At 53.8% G+C, this 22,093-nt stretch overlaps 1 pseudogene; it reads right to left on the bottom strand.

Annotated features, from left to right (window-relative positions):
* Positions 1 to 1,541: 1,541 nt before the first annotated feature.
* Positions 1,542 to 20,214, bottom strand: LOC103698514 (annotated as a pseudogene).
* Positions 20,215 to 22,093: the final 1,879 nt, after the last annotated feature.

Below are 22,093 nucleotides of genomic sequence, written 5' to 3'. Positions count from 1 at the left end.
AGATCGAGTCATTCCACCAATGATGAAGATAAAAATACGCTGGCCCATCCTTTTGAAATCACTTGATGCATGCCTCAATGTAGAATCACTGAAAAAACCAATGCTCAGCAAGAGAAAGAAGACTGATGGAGGTTGGAATATTTGAGATTAGGCAGGCAATTCAGAGACCTACGAGTAAATAGCAAGACCACACGCACTTGCTATTTCAATTATGTAGAAACAAAATGAAAATATTTGACAACATGATATTATATTCCTGCAGGATTACTTGGAAGCACACATGAGAAATGTTTTGAGAACTGGAATTATTGCCACCATATATACCTTGAACGGCCATCTTCAGAATTTCGAGGCCTAGCCCATGTGGCAGTCCGCCTGGATCTCATGAAGTGAGCAGGCTGAGAATGCGCTGTCCGAACTGGTACACTCTGTGAGGCTTCTCGGAAAGTAGGACTTGGGTCACTCATACATGGATACTCATCTTTTGGTAGTTTTCCTTTACTAAGTTTCCCAATCAACTCCTGAAAGAAAACAGGAACTACAGATATTAGGCAACATTTCATGAGAACCAAAACAGAAGAAAGGGGAAAGGAATGCCACATCTGACTAAGCAGACAGATCTAGCCAATAAAACTAGACGGAAATACGTCGCAATGATTTCTTCCAATATGTATTAATACGCACTATCAACATTACAACAATCAGTGACATGCTATAAAAAGAAGTCTATAGAAAAGCCTCTTAATCAAGCATATGAAAACCATTACAGGTGAGGAGCACCAAAGATTTTTTTTTTTTTTTTGGGAGGTCTATTCACGGGTTGCTCCATAAAAGTCTACAACATGTTGATTTTATGAAGAAGGGAGTCTTGTTGCATGAACATGTAAGAAAAAGGAAGATTGAAATCAGATAATGTTTATCTCTTTTGTTCTCACTTCTTTCCATTTTGCTCTTTCCTATTATCCATACAGACGTTGATATGTCATCACCGAAGTTCCTTTCTTTCATCAGCATCAAAAGGAACAAAGAAAACTAATATTACAGGAAAAAACATGAAGGAGAAAAAGGAAATTGCAATGAAAGATCAGTGTACATCTCCTTCATGCATCACATTACTTCTAATAATCCATTCTTCTGTGCATGATGGCCCATATCGGTTGCTTATTTCTCTTCTTCATCTTGCTTGTACAAATATCTCAATTACCTCATCTGCTCTTGTTAACTTGCATATAGAGGTCGTTCACTAAATTCATATCTAAAATGACTACCATATATATACTACAAGAAAAACAAGATTTGGCGACGCTTTTTAAGGCCTTTACCGACGCTTATAAGCGTCAGTCTTTTGCTGCTTTTAAAAGCGTTGCTAAAGGGTCGGCTATTTCAGAGTGGAAAAAAGAATTGCCGACGCTTTTGGAAAGCATCGCTAAGGTGATTTTCAGCGACGTCTTTTAGCGACACTTTTAAGTGTCACTAAAAACCCATTTAGTGACCCTTTAAAGCATCGTTATAAATATTTTTTTTTAAAAATATTTTAAAAATTATTTTGAATCAGAGCCTCGTTTCCTCGATTCCTCCCCAATGTCCACCTCCGTGCTCCTCCACCGCCGCACGTCCTCCACCGCCGCCTGCTGAAAAATCCCCACATCCACTGCCCCTGTTACCATATGATATCCTCTCATCTTCACATTCTCCGCCCGATTCCTAGGACCCCACAGATATCCTTCTCATCTTCATATGATATCCTTCATCGCATCCCTCACCTCCTGGTTCCTAGGATCCCATGCTCGCGCTCAGATCCAGCGGCTCCATCTGCACCACGTCGACCCCCTCGACGCCGGTGATCGCCTCGATCTCCGCCAGCCCCGCCGCCGTCTCCACTGGCACATCACCAGCAGCTCCTCATCAACCGGCGCCAGGTAGCCGTCGTCGATGCCGTAGGCGGAGGCGCGCACCACTGTGTGGACGGACTCGCGGACGCCGCGCGGCGGGAAACGGCAGAATGAGACGGCGAGCTCGGCGGTACCGAGGGACTCGATCATGGGGAACATGAGTCCCTGGGGGCTGAGATCGAGGGCCTTCTTGGCCCAGGCGGCGGAGAGCTCCGGAAGGCGGAGGATGGCCGGGGTGCGGGTGGCGGCGAGGGCGAGGAGGCAGGGGAGGGCTTCCGGGATGCCGCCAGAGCCGTGCTCCATGTCGACGACCACGTAGTCGTAGCCGGCAAGGCCGGCGATCTTGGCGAGGGTCGGGGAGGAGTGCAGGAGGAAGAGGCCATAGAGGGTCTCGCCGGCGACGAAGCGGGACTTGAGGATCCGCGGTTTGAGGGAGAGGGGGGCGGAGTCGGGATCCAAGGAGGCGGCGAAGAGGCGGGCGAAGACATCATCGCCGGAGCCGTTCTGCTTCTTGAATCTGGAGGGGGTTAGGGAGGGGGGGCGATGATGATGAGAGAGAAAGAGAGAGAAGACGAGGAATGGGCGAGGAATGGGGAGGGGGTTCCGTTTTCTCTTCGATCTCTGGAATGGGTTGAGGGTAAAGGGCGGTGGCCAAGAAAACGGAAAGAGAGAGAGGGCTCGTTGGGATTTAGCGTGATGTTGGTGGAATGTTAGCTTCCGACGACGCTTTTTAGCGTCGTCTTAGGCCGGCGACTACACCGACGCTTATTAACGTCGTCTTTTGCTGACGCTTTTTATAAGCGTCGGCAAATTTTGACGCTAGACCACAAATTTTGACGCTAGACCAAAAATTGCCGATGCTTGTGAAAAGCGTCGGCAAAAAAGCGTTGCTAAAACCGACTTTTCCTGTAGTGATACCATGCTAAGTGCTCATAAACATCAGAATGATGATCCAAAAGATCAGAGAAACCTTTTTCCCCTCCAAGCATGATAGTTGCTCTCTAACATGCTTAGATTAATCATACATCATACTTGAATCTATAAAGCACGTTGAAAACACTATGATTCCACTATCACATGCATTGGAAGCCTGGGTCGTATGTAAAATGAGATCTGGTAGAAGCAATAGCGAATATTCTTTCAGCTATAATTCAAAGAGGCATATATTACAGGAGAGTGAATTAACCATAGGTTGAGAATGTTATCTGACACCATAAGAGGGATAACCAATCCTACTTCTAAAGTACATGCTGTTGAATTAAATCAAATATTTTAAAATTTGAAAACCAAATATTTGACTTGGTCAATGGCCAAGTGGCAAGCATCCGCGCACAATCATGGAAGCAAACATAGAAAGATCCCTAAAGAAAGCAAGTCATAACAAGTGTCATGCATCCACGTGCAAGAGCAAGCATGGAAAGGCCCCCCAAAGAAAGAAGGAAGCATGGGCAGCCAAGATGCGCCAAGCCGCAGGACCAAAGGAGCACAAGAAGACACGTCATCAATTCGCGGAAGGAGAGTCTGTTTCTTTTGACACGCCGAGTCTATATAAAGGGCTCTAGGGATCATTTCAAATAGAATAAATTTTTTTTCTTCTCCTTATTCCAAGAGCCTATATAAAAAGGGCTCTAGGGGTCATTAGAGAAATAATTTTTTTCTTCTTTTCATAATTTTTCTAAGTTTCTTTTAAGCTATCTGCAAGCGTGAACGTACTCTTCTTTCTTCCTTAGAGGCGCACTGATGGAGAAGACATGGTTCTATACCAGGTCGTCATATCTCTAGGAGATCTGTGCCAGCAGACCCGTGCGTGGGGGTATAAACTTTCTTGGGACAACGCGTCAGCGTGCTTCGATCCACAGGCCATCTTCTTTCATTTCTTCATTTTATTATTCTATTGTCAAGTTAATTATTTGGTAGTTTATTCTTCTTATTTACTGTTGTCACGCCCCAAACCCATCACTCGGGTCGACCACGTGACACGGCCACATAATCCCTAAAGTAAAACCCTAGAGATCATGTAAGGCCTAAAAAGGTACAATATTCCCAAAAATGCCAAAATTAAAGATTAATGTAATTAAATCAAATCCAACTAAAATGTACTGATTGATTACATAATTTCAAATGTCCATAAATAAAAGATAAGCTATTTCTAACTATTTAGCAGTCCGACTCCAGATCGATCTCACTTCTTGTCGCACCCGACAGATTCTACGAATCCAGTGCCTCTGAAAAAAAAAGTAAGTATAGTATGAGCTTTTCCAGCCTAGTAAGAATCCCAACAGCCACACACAGTAATAATAATAAAATAATCAAAGCAACAAATAAATGTCATTTCATCATTCAAAAATCTCAACAAACAACAAGTATATATAACCAGTACATATACGTAAATCCTTTTTTCATATTATGTGACCCATTCTCGTATTACTCTGATTTTCAAGTTTTAAAATTTTTTACTTCTGGCTTTGGACTAACCAAGATCATGACCTAGTCCAAGACTGCACAAATCCCACGCATAAGCTCGTGGCAGCTATCCCACGCGTAAGCCCGTGGAGGCTATCCTACGCATAAGCTCGTAGAGGCTATCCCACGCGTAAGCCCGTGGAGGCTATCCCATGCATCAGCTCGTGGCGGCTATCCTACGCATAAGCTCGTAGAGGCTATCTCATGATAAGGCTAGTGCAATCCATTTTACATGTCTAATTTCACATGTTTAATCAGATTTCTATCACATCACATATTTTCATGTATTCTCAAAAATATGATAATTCTTTCCAATTTAATTATTCTAATACTTTTATAATAAACCAAATGCATACCTCATATGTGTCATACAAGCTCATAAAATTAATAACAACATACTGATAAAAATATATCCAACGATAAATCCAATACATGCATAAATAGAGGTGCTCAGATGTAAGGATTCTTATAGAAATTTGTATACTGACTCAAACACGGATCCAAATCACGACCTACGAGCTGGGGTGCTGAGTCCCTTGATCAAAACCTCCTGGCACCGCTAACTCTTCCCCTACAATATCAATTATAAATTACAAACTAAATTATTTAATATTAAAATATCTAAACCATAACTTACATCTACTTTGGGGCCCATTACCAGGTTCTTAATCATCTCAACCCCTCCAGATCTAGGGGCAGTCGGGATCGCCCAACTCCCATCCTTGTACCACTGGCCTATGTCGTCGCCAGCCGTGGCCGCTGCCACGCCGGCGACGATGGCTGATCCCGGTGAAAGGACCAAAAGAAGGGAGTGGATGAGAGAGAAGGGAGGAAGACCCTTCTCTCTTCACAAGTGTTTTTTCTTGGTCCTAGGGCAGCAGCCATGGTGGCTGTGCCCTCTTTCTTCCCCAACCCAAAACTCGGCCACCACTGGCCGAACCATCGCCGCCCGCCACTGTTACAGTCGCCGGTGATGGTGGCCGGCCAAGAGAGGGAGGAAGAGGTGGTCCCTTGCTCTTCTTCTCCCAAGAACCGGCAGGACCTCTTTCCTCCCTTCCCCCTCCTCCATCATCAACGGAAGACCACCTTGATGGTGGCTCGGCTCCCCCAACCCAACGGCAGCCACGGTGGCCCACGACCGCCGCCGTCGCCGCCGGTGGCCAACCGACGAGAGGAAGAGGAGAAGAAGATGGAACCACGAGGAGAAGACCTCGGTCCACCAATCCCCATCCCCAACAAAAATTCTAGAAATCCCTCACCAATCTCCACACAAACATGATCAACGCCCAAATGCCATGGATCCCGGCCAATCCCGGCGGCTGGCGACGGCAAGATCCGGAAGAGAAAAGCCGAAATAAGGGTACCCTGTTTCGGACTCTTCTCCAACAATCTCACCGGCCAAACCCCAACCGACGTAGCCCTAAACCTAGCAAATGAAGCATAAGGAAAGGAGCCACACTTACCTCGGTCCGACGGGGTGTTCCGGCTACCTTTCCGGCGAAGAATCGGAGGAGGAATCTTGAGCGAGCTCGGATCAAAACCCTCGGATCCCAAGCTTCTTCACTCGATTTGTGGAGGGTCTTCACCGAAGGGAAGAGGCTTTAAGGCTCCCTCCACGGCCGGCCGGTTCTCGGAACCGTTCCTCTCCTCCCCACGATCTCCCTTCTCCGGCGGCAACTCCCCCTTCCCCTCTTCACGATTCTTCTCCCACGATCGTGCCTAGGGCACGATCGTAAATGATGGATGGGCCCGGCTTCTTCGGGCCGGCCCATCAATCCTCTTTTTCTTTTTTTTTTGGGTTCTCACATTCTCCCCCCTAAAAAAATTTCGTCCGTAAAATTAACGTGCCTGGAATTCCAAAGAGTTGAGGATGTTTGGCTTTTATTTCTTCCTCGAGCTCCCAAGTGGCCTCTCTTTCTAAGTGATTGCTCCATTGCACCTTTACATAAGGAATGGTCCGACGTCGCAACACTTGATCCTTTCTATCCACAATCCATACCGGATACTCTTCATAAGTTAGGTCCTCATGCAGACTTATAGGCTCAAAATCCACCTGTTACGGGGGAACTAAGCCGCCATGCTCCACGTGACCGGCACGCGCGCCCATGAAGACTACGGCTGTCCTTTGATCCAGCAATCCGACCCCGAGTCGGACATCTTCGGCTCCACAGTCCGACCTCGAGTCGGCTGCCCTTCGATCCAGCAGTCCGGCCCCGAGTCGGACATCTTCGGCTTCGCAGCCCGACCCCGAGTCGGCTGCCCCTTAATCTAGCAATCCGACCCCAAGTCGGATATCCTCAGCACCGCAGCCCGACCCCGAGTCGGCTGCCCCCTGATCCAGCACTCCGACCCCGAGTCGGAGATCTCTTGATAACGACAGGCTGCTTCCCAGAGGCACGCCGAGGCCTCCTGCTCCACTACTCCCTGCAACGGCTGTATCCGATGCTGTTCCACGATCTCCTGTATCAGCCGTACAAAGCGGAACTCCACTACGCCCTGTCATGGCCGTACCCAGCGCTGCTCCACGACGCCCTGTAACGGCCATGTCAGTGGCCACTCCATCGCGCCCCACGATGACAAACCCCCCTGAGAGACCCCCCAGCCAGGTATATATGCGGCTGGGGGGAGAAGGGGGGGGTAAGCAAGAACTTCCAGAGCATTCCCCTACTACCTGCAATTATCTCTCCTTCTCCTCCAATCTCCTCTGACTTGATCGTCGGAGGGCCCCCACTACCCCAGTGGTGGTGCGAGGCTTGCTTGCAGGTTTTCCGGTGGAAGGTGGAGCACAATCAACATCAACCAGGGCAGCTCAGACGGAATCCCGTTCACACCGCTGTGCCAATCGTTCTCGGTTTGGACCACCAGCAACAGTTGGCGCTAGAAGGAGGGCAGCCTCCTCTCTCCATTGACTACCCTCCAGGACTGTGGGGGCCCGTTGGGGTAAAACCTGGCCGAAACCTTCCCGCTGGGGGGCTATGTTGTGGGGGGGGAGGGGGCCTTGAATTTAGTCCCACATCGGCTAGAGCGGAAAGGTTTCGTGCCTTATAATGAGGAGGGCGAAGCCTTTTCCTCACGAGGGCCCTTTTGTGGGACAAAACCGTGAGGGCAATCCCCCCGTCAGCGCTGGACGCGCGGGCCGGAAACGTCTCCCTCCGTCAGCGCTGGACGCACGGACCGAAGCGCCCAAAGCGGACAATACCTCGTGGGGGACGCGGTCTCTTTCTGCTCGGCTCGGTTGGGACTAAGGCTGTTGCCGGGGTGAAAATCCCGCAACAGTTGGCGCTAGAGGAAGGGACTGATCTCAGAGCGATCGTAATGGCACGGCGAGGTGGTCGTGGAGCTTCCAATGCCTCCGGTCGCGGGGCCTCTCGCGCCTCCGGCCGGGAGGCCGCTGCGTCTCCAACACATTCTCAGCAACACTCCACCATTCCACCCCCCATTCAGATGGTCGAAGCCGCTCAGTTCGACCAGTTAGCCCAGCAGGTTCGCACCCTCGCGGAGGCAGTGCAAAACCTGCAGGGTGTGATGTCTCGAGCGCCACAGCGGGCCCAGGAGCCGCTGCCCCCCGAGCGCTCACCTGTCTTCCTCAACCCGCGCTCCTTCCTCTCCCATGGGGAGGAGCGCCGGCGCGAGGAAGGTTCTCGAGCACGGTCCATTCTGCCAGGACCTTCTCATCGAAGTTGCGCGGGGTACGAGAGGCTGACCCGGGCGCGTTCTCCGACCCCCAGTCCTCGAGGGGCCCGCACTCCAGTCGGTCCCCCTCGCGCCGCTCCTTGTCTCCCACCCACTGGTCGCGCTCCCTGGACCGGCGGGGGGACGATCTCCACAGACAACTCCAGGTCCTGAAGGGCCACTCCAAAGATCTCTTCGCCGACTTGGAGATCTCCTCCCAACCGGCGCTTGCCTCGAGGATCCTGCGGACCCCAAATCCGCCGGGATTCAAAATGCCGGCGATCGAGCCCTATGACGGGGCGGCGGACCCGCGGGATCACGTGGAGAGTTTCAGGACTCTTATGCTCCTCAATGGAGCATCAGATCCCCTCCTCTGCAAGGCCTTCCCGGCGACCCTCCGTGGCCCAGCCAGGGCGTGGTTCGCCGGCCTGGAGGCTGACTCTATCCAGTCCTTTGACCAGTTCACTCGCCTCTTCATCAGCCATTTCGCCGTCAGTAGCCGGCGGCGATTGGTTTCCGACTCCCTCTTTGATGTCCGGCAAAACGAGGGAGAAAGCCTGCGGGATTACCTTACCCGCTTCAACAAGGCTACATTGGAGGTCCGGAACCTGAGCCAGGAGGTGGCTCTCTCAGCCCTGAAGCGTGGCTTCCGGAAGGGCAGACTCACCTTCTCCCTGGACAAACGCCTGCCGCGGAGCTTCCCGGAGCTGTTGTCTCGGGCGAACCAGTATGCAGACGCCGAGGAGGCAGCCGCCCACCGGAACAAGGAGGCCGCCGAGGCCCCTCTAAAGCTCGGGAAGAAAAGGCGAAAAGAGGCACCCCAAAGGAGGAGCCCGACGCCTCAACATCGGCGCAGAAGCCCGTCACCGGCGAGGAACCACGGCGTCCCACGCCCTCGTTCTCCGCACCGACGCTTCAACCGGTACACCCCACTCCTGGCCCCCCGGGCCCAGATCCTTATGGAGGTCAAGGGGCGGAAGAACCTCCCGGTCCCGAGGCAGATGAAGAAAATCCCTGGGAGGAGGCCCTCTCGGGCGTACTGTGAGTACCACCGAGACCACGGCCACGACACCGAAGACTGCTTCCAGCTTCGGGACGAGATCGAGGCTCTCATCCGCCGAGGGCATCTCGGTCGATATGTAAACGACCGACGTCCCCCCGCAGACCCGCGTCCGGCCGACCCGGCCCCTCAGGAGCCTCGGGAGCAGAATCGACCCGTCGCGGGCGTAATCCACACCATCACTGGGGGCTGCTCTCGGCCCGTGAGGAACGCAGGGGGCTCGGTGGAAGCATCAGGGGTGGCCGTCGCGAAGAGGCAGCGGGTCGGAAATGTAATCACTTTTTGTGATGAGGATGTAAAGGGGGTTCAGACCCCCCATGATGATGCCACGGTGATCTCCCTCACTATGGCGAACTATGATGTAAGGCGTGTTCTTGTGGATAGTGGAAGCTCAGCTGATATTTTGTTTTACGAGGCCTTCCAAAAGATGAGCTTGTCCCGACAAGTGTTGCACAAAACATCCACCCCCCTCATAGGATTCACTGGAGACGCTATCTCGGCCGAAGGTGTCATTGAGCTGCCTGTGACTGCGGGCGTTGCACCCGCAGAAGCCACGGTGCGGCTCGGGTTCTTGGTCGTCCGTGTTCCCTCGGCCTACAACGCTATCCTCGGACGACCCGGACTGAACGCCCTTCGCGCGATAGTCTCTACATACCATTTGCTAATGCGGTTCCCCACGGCGGCCGGGATTGGAGAGGTCCGAGGTGACCAACCGACCGCACGGCAATGTTTCCTAGCAACTCTCAAAGGGAAGAAGCCCGTGGAGGCCCTAAGCGTCGAGTCCCTTGACGCCAGAGACGAGGTGGCTTTGCGGCACGGGGAGCCGGCCGAGGGTGTGATCGAAGTTCCCCTTGAAGAGGGTCGCCCGGACCGTACGGTCCGGGTCGGTGCCAACCTCGACTCGGAAGCTCGGCTCAGGTTAGTGGAATTCCTCCGAGCCAATGCTGATGTATTTGCCTGGTCGGCGGCCGATGTACCTGGGATCGACCCGGAGGTCATTTCTCACGCCCTCAATGTCGACCCGACCCACCGACCAGTAAAGCAGAAGAAGAGACACTGTGCCCCGGATCGGATCCGGGTGGTCGACCAGGAGGTAGACAAACTCTTGGATGCAGGCTTCATAAGGGAGGTGAGCTACCCCGAGTGGCTGGCAAACGTCGTACTTGTCCGGAAGGCGAGCGGGAAGTGGAGGATGTGCGTCGACTACACCGACCTGAACAAGGCGTGCCCCAAGGATAGCTTTCCGCTTCCACGGATAGACCAACTGGTCGACGCGACTTCCGGATATCAGCTGCTGTCTTTCATGGACGCCTTCTCCGGCTACAACCAAATAATGATGGCTCCACAGGACGAGGAGAAAACTGCCTTTATAACAGACCGGGGGCTGTACTGTTACAAGGTAATGCCCTTTGGTCTGAAGAATGCTGGCGCCACTTACCAGCGCCTCGTCAATAAAATCTTCAAGGAGCAGATTGGCCGGAACATGGAGGTGTACGTGGACGATATGCTGGTGAAGAGTCGCCATGCAGACCAGCACATTGCGGATCTGGAGGAGACTTTCGCCACCTTGCGGAAGTTTCGCGTGAAGCTGAACCCAGCGAAGTGCGCCTTTGGTGCTTCGGCCGGGAGGTTCCTCGGTTTCATTGTCAACCAGCGGGGGATCGAGGCCAACCCGGACAAAATCAAGGCCATCCAAGATATGTCCCCTCCGACCAAAGTGAAGGAGGTTCAGGAGCTCGCTGGAAGGGTCGCCGCGCTCGGACGATTTGTGGCAAAATCGGCCGAACGCTGCCAACCGTTCTTCAAGGTGTTGAAGCGCCCGAAAGACTTCCTTTGGACGGCCGAATGTCAAGTGGCATTCGACCAACTCAAGGAGTACTTGGCGTCTCCTCCCCTGCTGTCCAAGCCGCAAGAGGGGGAGATGCTCTACCTCTATCTGGCGGTCTCCCCAACCGCAGTCAGCGCAGTACTGGTTCGGGAAGAGGCAAAGCTCCAGAAGCCTGTGTACTGCATCAGCCGGGTCCTACGGGATGCCGAGACGCGGTATACGAAGGCGGAAAAGATCGCCTTCGCGCTGCTCACCGCGGCCAGGAGGCTTCGCCCCTATTTCCAGGCTCATCCTGTCACCCTCTTGACCGATCAACCACTGCGGCAGATCCTCAGCAATCCTGAGAATGCGGGACGGCTGGTGAAGTGGGCAGTAGAACTTGGTGAGTTCGACATCCGCTACCAGCCCCGACCCGCCATCAAGGCCCAGGTGCTCGCGGACTTCCTCGCTGAGTGCACTGTGCAGGAGGCGGAACCTAGGCCGCCGGAAACACCCAGCCTCGACCTCCCAATCTGGACGCTTCACATTGATGGGTCGTCGAACCCCGAAGGTGGAGGGGCCGGGCTGGTCCTTACCAGTCCCGATGGAGTGATAGCCGAGTATGCCTTGAGGTTCGGATTTCCAGTGACCAACAACGAGGCGGAATACGAGGCCCTAGTCACAGGACTCAAACTCACCAAGGAGCTCGGCATCCGGCGTTTGAAGGTCTTCACCGACTCCCGGCTGGTGGTCGGGCAGGTCCGAGGGGAGTTCGAGGCTCGGAGCCCGACCATGCAGAGCTATGTCTGGAAGGTGCAAGCACTCATTCCCGACCTCGACAGTGTTGACATTCAGCAGGTCCCAAGAAGCGAAAATGCCAGGGCCGACAGGCTGTCCCGCTTGGTGGGCGCAGACGCGCACAACTTGTCGAGGGCGATCTACCTGGAGACCCTGGATGCCCCGAGCATCGGCGAGGCCGGAGCGGTGATGGCGATTGATCCGGAGCCATCTTGGATGGACCCGCTCGTCGCCTACCTCGCCGAAGGGATCCTCCCAGAGGACGAAGATCAAGCTCGGCGACTCGTCATGAAGTCCGCCCACTACGTACTCTATGAAGGGAGGCTGTATCGGACCTCGTTCACCGCCCCCCTCTTAAGGTGCCTCCGCCCCTCGGAAGCGGCCTACGCCCTCAGCGAAGTCCACGAAGGCATCTGCGGATCGCACCTGGGGGCTAGGTCCTTGGCGCATAAGATCATGAGGCAAGGCTATTATTGGCCTACCTTGTTGGAGGACTCAAAGGATCATGTGCGGAAATGCGACGCCTGCCAGCGCCACGCCAACGTCCAGAGAGTCCCTTCAGTCCCCTTGGCACCAATCACGGCACCCTGGCCCTTCGCCCAGTGGGGAATGGATATCCTTGGACCATTCCCCGTTGCTTCAGCTCAGCGGAAATTTTTGATCGTTGCAATCGACTACTTCACCAAGTGGGTGGAGGCGGAGCCACTGGCCACTATCACGGAGGCACAAGTCCGGAAGTTCGTGAAGAAGAACATCATTGTCCGATTTGGGGTACCTCGGGTCCTCGTCTCGGATAATGGCCGACAGTTCGACAACAAGCATTTCCGTGACTTCTGCGAGGAGTTCGGGATCGAGCATCGGTTCACATCTGTGTCGCATCCCCAAACCAACGGCGAGGCCGAGGTCACAAATCGGACAATCCTCCAAGGTATCAAAGCGCGAATCGGTCGGACGAGGCAAGCTTAGGTCGAGGAACTCGAGAATGTCCTCTGGGCGTATCGGACCACGCATCGGACCCCTACCGGGGAGACACCTTTCAGCCTAACCTATGGCACGGAAGCCGTTGTCTTCCCTCACCTCGGGTGGCCGCACACCGACCCGAGGCCAACACGGAGCAACTCCGAGGGAACCTGGATCTCTTGGAAGAAGCAAGGGAAATGGCGCAGGTTCGGATGGCGGTGTATCAGCGGAGGGTGGCCCGATATTACAACTCCAAAGTCCGACCGAAGCTTTTCAGAATCGGAGATCTGGTGCTAAGGCGAGCTAAAGCATCTCAACCCACGGAAGGTGGGAAGCTAGCGCCAAATTGGGAAGGCCCATATAGGGTTCGCTGGGTAAACCGACCTGGCTCCTACCAGTTGGAAGCCCTAGATGGCCGAAAAATTCCAAGGAGCTGGAATTCCGCTAACCTGCGGATGTATTACCAGTAGAACGACAAAGCCAGAAAGACAGTTCGAGAATGTATAACACTTTTCATTTCAATAATTTCTGGTTACAATGGCGTACTCGTGTGATTACAAGAAATTCCCAGAGGGGAGTTAGGGAGTAAAGAAAGTAAAGAAGAGGTGGAGACTCCGTGGAACTGAAGATCCGGGATCTCAAACCCTCCATCCGAAACAGCTGCAACCCCGCCGGAAGTGGGTGCTTCTAACCGGAGGCACCAGCGACGCCTCACGAAGAAGACGAGGAACCACCGCTGGAGAAGCCGCCGCTGCCCCCAGGAGAACGCCGCCTCCAAAGGATATTCTGATCCTCCCCAGTGTCAGAGGAGAGAAGGAATACGAGGGAGAAGAGCATATGGAGGCGCGGTCCCGGATCGAGCGTCTGGTGCAGAGCTCAATCGGGAGGCTGAACTTCAAGGAGGGGAGATGTGATCCCGGATGAAACGCCTAGAGCGGAGTTCCGCCGGGGAGACCCTCCTTGCTGATCCCAGATGAAACGGCTAGTTGGCTGAAGTCGCGAGGGGCGCGCCTCCCGTTCCTTCGGCAGGAGTCTCTCAGCCATGCGCCAGAGAGAAGGTCCACGATCTATGGCAACTTGAACAGCTCCGGCTTGGCAAACTCCATCGCACCTGCACCTGTATTTATAGCCAAACTGCAGCCCCCCGGTCGTTCCGATGCGGGTGGCTCCCATAAATGCGGACGCATTGAATCCGGAGCCGTTCTGACTCTCGAGGCGTATCTTCCCGCGATTTCCTAAGCGTCATTCTCCTTAATCGCATTGTGCAGGACACTCCGGGTGGCACGTACCCCTAGGTCCACATATCTCCGCTCGCGCCCAGGCCGCATCCGCCTCGAAGAACGCGCGCATCGCGGCCGCTTAACTGACACTCCTCGCAAGCAGCAACTGGCGATCCGATTTCTCAGGTAACGCATCAATTAGCGTTTAATGCCCTTCTGGTGTTCCCCAGGCAACGCTTGGAGAAGAGGAGAAATACGATTGCAGCTGGCCACGGAGAAACCCCGTCGGGCTGCAAGCGACAGGCTATGGCCAACGAGCGGAATTTCCCGAGGCACGGCCCTCGGATGCCAGGCTAACCCGATGATCATCCCGGGAGTAGACTAGCCTGAAGCCCCGACCGGTCGCCTCGGCTTGCGCCAGCCTTGGCCGACCAACGAGCGGAATTTCCCGAGGCTCGGCCCTTGGATGCCAGGCTAACCCGATGATCATCCCGGGAGCAGACTAGCCTGAAGCCCCGACCGGTCGCCTCGGCTTGCGCCAGCCTTGGCCGACCAACGAGCGGAATTTCCCGAGACTCGGCCCTCGGATGCCAGGCTAACCCGATGATCATCCCGGGAGCAGACTAGCCTGAAGCCCCGACCGGTCGCCTTGGCTTGCGCCAGCCTTGGCCGACCAACGAGCGGAATCTCCCGAGGCTCGGCCCTCAGATGCCAGGCTAACCCGATGATCATCCCGGGAGCAGACTAGCCTGAAGCCCCGACCGGTCGCCTCGGCTTGCGCCAGCCTTGGCCGACCAACGAGCGGAATTTTCCGAGGCTCGGCCCTTGGATGCCAGGCTAACCCGATGATCATCCCGGGAGCAGACTAGCCTGAAGCCCCGACCGGTCGCCTCGGCTTGCGCCAGCCTTGGCCGACCAACGAGCGGAATTTTCCGAGGCTCGGCTCTTGGATGCCAGGCTAACCCGATGATCATCCCGGGAGCAGACTAGCCTGAAGCCCCGACCGGTCGCCTCGGCTTGCGCCAGCCTTGGCCAACCAACGAGCGGAATTTCCCGAGGCTCGGCCCTTGGATGCCAGGCTAACCCGATGATCATCCCGGGAGCAGACTAGCCTGAAGCCCCGACCGGTCGCCTCGGCTTGCGCCAGCCTTGGCCGACCAACGAGCGGAATTTCCCGAGGCTCGGCCCTTGGATGCCAGGCTAACCCGATGATCATCCCGGGAGCAGACTAGCCTGAAGCCACGACCGGTCGCCTCGGCTTGCGCCAGCCTCGGCCGACCAACGAGCGGAATTTCCTGAAGGCCTAACCCTCGGATGCCTGGCTTAGCGCCGGAAGAATTTCCTGAGGCCTAACCCTCGGATGCCTGGCTTAGCGCCGGAAGAATTTCCTGAGGCCTAACCCTCGGATGCCTGGCTGAGCGCCGGAAGAATTTCCTGAGGCCTAACCCTCGGATGCCTGGCTTAGCGCCGGAAGAATTTCCTGAGGCCTAACCCTCGGATGCCTGGCTTAGCGCCGGAAGAATTTCCTGAGGCCTAACCCTCGGGTGCCTGGCTTAGCGCCGGAAGAATTTCCTGAGGCCTAACCCTCGGATGCCTGGCTTAGCGCCGGAAGAATTTCCTGAGGCCTAACCCTCGGATGCCTGGCTTAGCGCCGGAAGAATTTCCTGAGGCCTAACCCTCGGATGCCTGGCTTAGCGTCGGAAGAATTTCCTGAGGCCTAACCCTCGGATGCCTGGCTTAGCGCCGGAAGAATTTCCTGAGGCCTAACCCTCGGATGCCTGGCTTAGGGCCGGAAGAACTTCGAGAGTTAGGAGTCGGCAAGACGCTGCCAAGAGTTAAAAAGAAAAAAAAGAGGAGGACGAAAGCGAGATGAAGAAACATTCGACTTGTATTAATTTTCATTGTTTCAGGGCCAAGGCCCATACAATTTGGCAAAACGCCGACATACAAAAAAAAAAGGACAACGAAAGGTATAAGAGGTCAGCTTGGAGGAACCCCCGGGTCGGGAGCGTCGGGCTCGTCCGCAGGGGGTAGGGAGGCGGTAGGAGAATCAGCAGGCGATGGCGCCGGAGAGGAGTCGAGAAGGGAAATCCCACTCAGGTCAACTTCGGGGTACTTAGCCGACACCCTTGCCAGGCCCTCCTCGAAGCCTAAGATGAAGGATTCGGACCCCGCGTCCGACGCGTCACGGACGAACTCGTCAGACTGACGATAGGCCCGTACCGCCTCCGACATATCACGGGTGAACTCGGCGGACTGACGATAAGCCTGTACCGCCTGGCGCCCGATCTCCGCACTCTTCTCGGCCAGCGCCACCTCTGCTCGCTCCGTAATCTGAGCCTTAGCCTCCAAGACCTTCGCCACAATCCGGTCTTCAGCCTCGGAGGAGACCCTCAGCAGATTAGCCTGAGCCTCCTTATGCTTCGCCTCGGCAGCAGTGCGAGCGGCCTCAGCTTCCTCCAGGCGCGAACGGAGCTCTTGGTCGTTCGCGCGGGACCTCTCCAAGGCTGACTCCAATTCGCCCAGTTTGGCTTCAAGAGACCGGGTTCGGTTGCGGGCGCTGTCGGCAGACCGCTGAGCCTTCTCCCACCTCTCTCGATAGTCCGCGACCTTCCGGGACTGCTTTTCAGCTCGTTCCTCCGCCTTCTTAACCCTGCTTTCGAGACCCGAGGCGACTTTGAGTTGCTCCCGAGCTTCCAACAGTTGCTTCTCGAGGGCGGCGAAGCCGAGTGCCCGCTCTTCGGCCTCCCGGAGCCTCGCCTCGAGGTCCCCGGTCGTCCTGCCCGCCACAGCCTGGCCTCCCTCTTCCACTGCTTTCAGTCGGTCCTCGGCCTTCGCCAGAAGCCCCGCCTGTTCCTTGTAGCACTCCTCTAGACGGATCATGTACTGGGTGAGCTAAGAGATAGGAAAAGTGAGGGCGTCAGGCGGAGAACAACAGAGCTAATAAATGGTGAAAAGCGGCCAGAAGAACACTCACCGACATGAGACAGACGCAGCTGGCAGCCCCGACGTCAGAGACCCCCAACTCCCGGACCCGCCGACGGTCCTTCTCCAGCAGCACTGTTTCGATGAGGTTTCGGGCGCCATCGGTAGTGAAGGCCGACCCCGATTTCTCCCCGGAGCCGGATGGTGGTTCTGCAGCCTTACCCTTATCCATCGCCTGGGGAAGAGTCCTGCTGATTGTGCTCGGGGCGGGGGTCACTCCAGGAATTGATAGGGCCCCGCTCGGCCGGGGCCTCGGCGCGTCCCTCCTCGAATCATCAGGAGCCGGCTGAGTCGAAGGCCGGGCCGGGGACCGATCACGTCCGACCCGTCCGTCTCGAGCGGGCTCGGATGATACCTCCGGAATAGCGGCAGTCTCACCACCGGAGGGCTGATACAGCGTCAGCTGCCGGTCCGTGCCCACGGCGTCTCCCTGATCGGTGGGCCCGGACTCGTCGGTCGGCGTCGGAGGCACCTCCTTGCGGGACTTCTTCGCTGGCGGGGCTCCGCTCGGAGGAGCTCGTTTCCTCCTCCGGACCGCTTCCAGTAGGGACGACCTACCAACAGCCGGTCCCTTGTCCGACCGCATGACGTCGTCAATCTCTGCAACAAGAACGAGATGGTCGAGGGCTGAGAAACCGAAGGAAAGAACGAGACGGAAGAGGAGAAAAGAGTCAAAAAAGAAATGGTGGCGGGCTCACGGTCGGTGGGGACCGAGCTCAGACCGACATTCACCAAGGTATCCTCGGAAATAAGGCGGGCCACCGGGGGGAGCTGGCCCTCGGCAACCAACCCCTTCAAGGCGGCCAAGCCATCGGATTCCTCCCTCGACAGTCTCGATAGGCCGATCGGGGACTTCATCGGCGTCTCCCAGGTCGCCCTAATTTCCCAAGAGGGATCTACATCGATGAAGAAGAAACGCTCCTTCCAGCCGTGAATGGAGGAAGGAGCCTCTTTGACGAGGCCGCACCCTTGCCGCGCCGCAAAGCACCACCACCCTTTGTCCTGGGGGTGGCCACTCAGGCTGTAGAACTCCCAAAAAATATTCAGAGTGGCGGAAATCTCGTGCATGCGGCAGAGAACCTGAAAGACCGTCAGGGCACGCCACGAGTTCGGCACCAGCTGCGTCGGCGCAACTCTTAAACCCCGGAGTACCTGCACGACTAAGTCCGAAGGGGGAAAGCGGAACCCGGCCTGGAGAATGCCCTCATTGATGGCGATCTTCCCTGGAGGAGGATGGGACATCCTCTCCTCAGGCCCCGGGAGCGTAACGTTGCAGGCCTCGGGAAGGTGGTACCGAGCCACGAGTTTGTCTAAGTCTTCAGCGACCAGCTCCGACTTAATGTGGTCTGCTCTCACTTCGCCCATTCCTAATGGCCAATAAACCTACGGTCAGGACGGGGACAAGAAGCGGGGAAAGGCCGGGACGACTGGGGTACACTAGTACAAAAGGAGAAAGTATGGAGAGCCCTAAGTAGAAGAATGGGGTAACTCACCGGAGGAGAAGGAAGAACGGCTCCGAGAGCGTCAAAGGAGAAGCAAGCGAACAGTCCGACGGCAACAACGGCAGCGCAAAGGGGAAACTCGAAAATGTCTGTAAAGAGGAAGACGGACGGGGGAGGGCCCCCGGTTAAATAGGCGGAAAGGCGGGTGATGCCTCGATGACGCCAGAGGACGTCTGGCCGCCGAAGGGTCGCTCGCGCCCCAAAGGCGAATCGACACCATTAAGGAAGGATGTCCGCCGAAATCCTCAGACTGCCAGGTCAGCAACAACCGCCATACGCCATAAAGAAGGCGGGAAGCTCGAAGCGCGCGCGCCTCTCCGAGGGATGGCGGCAATCTCGAAGCATCACTCCCTTCACCCGTTCCCCTTCTGGTTCCAGGCTCGGAAGTGGGGGGCTACTGTTACGGGGGAACTAAGCCGCCATGCTCCACGTGACCGGCACGCGCGCCCATGAAGACTACGGCTGTCCTTTGATCCAGCAATCCGACCCCGAGTCGGACATCTTCGGCTCCACAGCCCGACCTCGAGTCGGCTGCCCTTCGATCCAGCAGTCCGGCCCCGAGTCGGACATCTTCGGCTTCGCAGCCCGACCCCGAGTCGGCTGCCCCTTAATCTAGCAATCCGACTCCAAGTCGGATATCCTCAGCACCGCAGCCCGACCCCGAGTCGGCTGCCCCCTGATCCAGCACTCCGACCCCGAGTCGGAGATCTCTTGATAACGACAGGCTGCTTCCCAGAGGCACGCCGAGGCCTCCTGCTCCACTACTCCCTGCAACGGCTGTATCCGATGCTGTTCCACGATCTCCTGTATCAGCCGTACAAAGCGGAACTCCACTACGCCCTGTCATGGCCGTACCCAGCGCTGCTCCACGACGCCCTGTAACGGCCATGTCAGTGGCCACTCCATCGCGCCCCACGATGACAAACCCCCCTGAGAGACCCCCCAGCCAGGTATATATGCGGCTGGGGGGAGAAGGGGGGGGTAAGCAAGAACTTCCAGAGCATTCCCCTACTACCTGCAATTATCTCTCCTTCTCCTCCAATCTCCTCTGACTTGATCGTCGGAGGGCCCCCACTACCCCAGTGGTGGTGCGAGGCTTGCTTGCAGGTTTTCCGGTGGAAGGTGAAGCACAATCAACATCAACCAGGGCAGCTCAGACGGAATCCCGTTCACACCGCTGTGCCAATCGTTCTCGGTTTGGACCACCAGCAACACCACCATATAGTTCAAGTTCGGAATATATTTTCTCAGCATTGAAACATGGAATACATTATGTACACCTGATAAAGTTGGTGGTAGAACCAAATGATATGCCACTTCTCCAACTCTGTCTAGGATCTCAAATGGACCAACATACTTAGGGCTCAATTTGCCACGAACCCCGAACCTCATCACACCTTTTAGTAGGAGATACTTTCAAGAAAACATAATCACCAACCTGAAACTCTAGTTCTCTTCTCCTATTGTCAGCATAACTCTTTTGTCTACTCTGAGCTATAAGGAGCCATTCTCTAATCACCTGTATCTTATCCACAGTTTGCTGTACTATCTCTGGACCCAATACTTTTCTTTCTCCCACATTATCCCAACAAATTGAAGATCGGCATTTCCTGCCATACAATGCCTCAAAAGGAGCCATCTGAATGCTGGCCTGATAACTATTGTTGTAGGCAAACTCAACCAGCGACAAATGACTATCCCATGCACCACCCAATTTCATGACACAAGCCCTTAACATATCCTTCAAGATCTGAATAGTGCGCTCCGACTGTCCATTAGTTTGTGGATGAAAAGCTGCACTGAAGTCTAGTCTTGTACCAAGAGCTTTATGAAGGCTCTTCCAAAACTGTGACATAAATCTAGTATCTCGGTCAGACACAATTAAAACTGGAATCTCGTGTAGCCTCACAATTTGTTCTATGTATAAACTTGCCAATTTCTCCAAAGAAAAGCCGACTCTAAAAGGCAAGAAATGTGTTGACTTAGTCAGTCGGTCAACATTTACCCACACTGCATCATTGTTAGATGTATGCCCTAGAAGCCAATCTGGCTGACACATTGTTAATTCTAGGATATAATTTTGTACTTGACTATTTATTATTGAATAAATAAAAGGCATCTTTTTCATTCATATTGATTATGTGTCTATGAATCGTCTAAGAATTAATAAGATAATGATGCATATTCTTAAAAGTTAAGAATTTGAGCCATGCATCATTGGTGATTACTTTCTGAATGCTCCTGATCAATGGTTCATCATGAGGACGGTGATCGATCCGATGAGATCAGTGCACACATTGCTTTTCTTATGGATGGACGAGACTCGAGTCCACGGTGTGGTGACACTGAAGTAATAGTGCAGGTGCTTGTTAAAGAACAAGGGTACTGAGCGTGACCAAGACAAGAAGTCACTTGGATGTTTATCCACTCGTCAGTGACTTGCTTGATGTTGCAGTAGTGGGACTGGTCCTTTGACCTGCAGTGCTTCGGCTACTCACAGTGAGATTATTGTAGTTTGACCGCACGTATACATGGTCTCTAGACATACGGGTCCATGCAGTGTAGATTGGCTGCAATAGGTTCACTGTAGGAGTAGGGTATGCACCTATATGGAATCTATCAACCTTGATAGATGAGGAGAGATCCTATGTGATTTATATGACTGAGTTCGTAAGACCTCGGCCGGGGCAGTATGCAAAGTGGAGAAAGAGTTTTTCACTCTCGAACTTAAGTTGAATAAATCTTGACATATGACAGACGATGGGGTTTGACGAGTTGTCCATGACCTCCATCTTATAGGGATCCACGATAGTAGGACTATATTATACGATAACTGCACCTAGAGGTTCATCATTCCATTGTGCTGGATAGCCACTACATGCTGCTAGGTGTCACTGGTGGATGGTGAGACTCACAGAGAATATCTTGATGATCGATAAACCCTGACGAGTTGAGTTGGAACTGTTCCAACCCATTGAAAGAAGTTTTCAATGATATTGTGATAGAGATTGCAATGTATCTTACTACCAGTCAGAATAGAACCTATGGGGTCACACACACTAGAAGTATTGACCGATCCGATGGTTGAAATGTGATTATGAATCACGAGTAATCAATCCGATTGATAATCAGTTGAAGAAGAAACAATGAGAATTAATTAATTGGACTTAAACACAAATCCTACTTGGAGTAGGATTCCTAGAGTCCTAATTGGATTAGGACTGGAAGTCCTACTTGGAGTAGGATTCCTACAATCCTAATTGAATTAGAATTTTGAATTTAATTTGGATTCCTACTTAGAATAGGATTCCTAGAAGTCCTAATTAGATTAGGACTTCGAATTCAAAGTCGAGTTCTAATTGGATTAGGACTAAAATTAAATAAGTCCTAATTAGATTAGAATTTCTTAAGTTCCAATTAATTGTTAATCTAATGAATTAACATGACTCCTAATTGGGTTAGGATTGAAGAGTTCAATTGAGTCATGGTTCATTCAAGTTCTAATTGGATTAGGACTAGCATTGATTAAACCTAAAATTGGTTCACCCTTGGTCTAAGCCTAATTAGATTAGGACCTAACCATAAGTGGCCTTCTTAATCCTCCTTAGAGGAGGATTAGGTTAACCAAGAAGGAGGGGCGTACGCCCCTCCTTTTCCTCCTTGGTGCGGCAACACAAGAGGGGCCGGCGCCCCTCTTGGAGAAAGATCAAGGGCTCCTAATTTGTAGGAGCCCT

Source organism: Phoenix dactylifera, unplaced genomic scaffold (genome assembly GCF_009389715.1).
Source record: "Phoenix dactylifera cultivar Barhee BC4 unplaced genomic scaffold, palm_55x_up_171113_PBpolish2nd_filt_p 001183F, whole genome shotgun sequence".
Lineage (NCBI taxonomy): Eukaryota > Viridiplantae > Streptophyta > Magnoliopsida > Arecales > Arecaceae > Phoenix > Phoenix dactylifera.
This window is presented reverse-complemented; position numbering and strand designations above follow the sequence as displayed.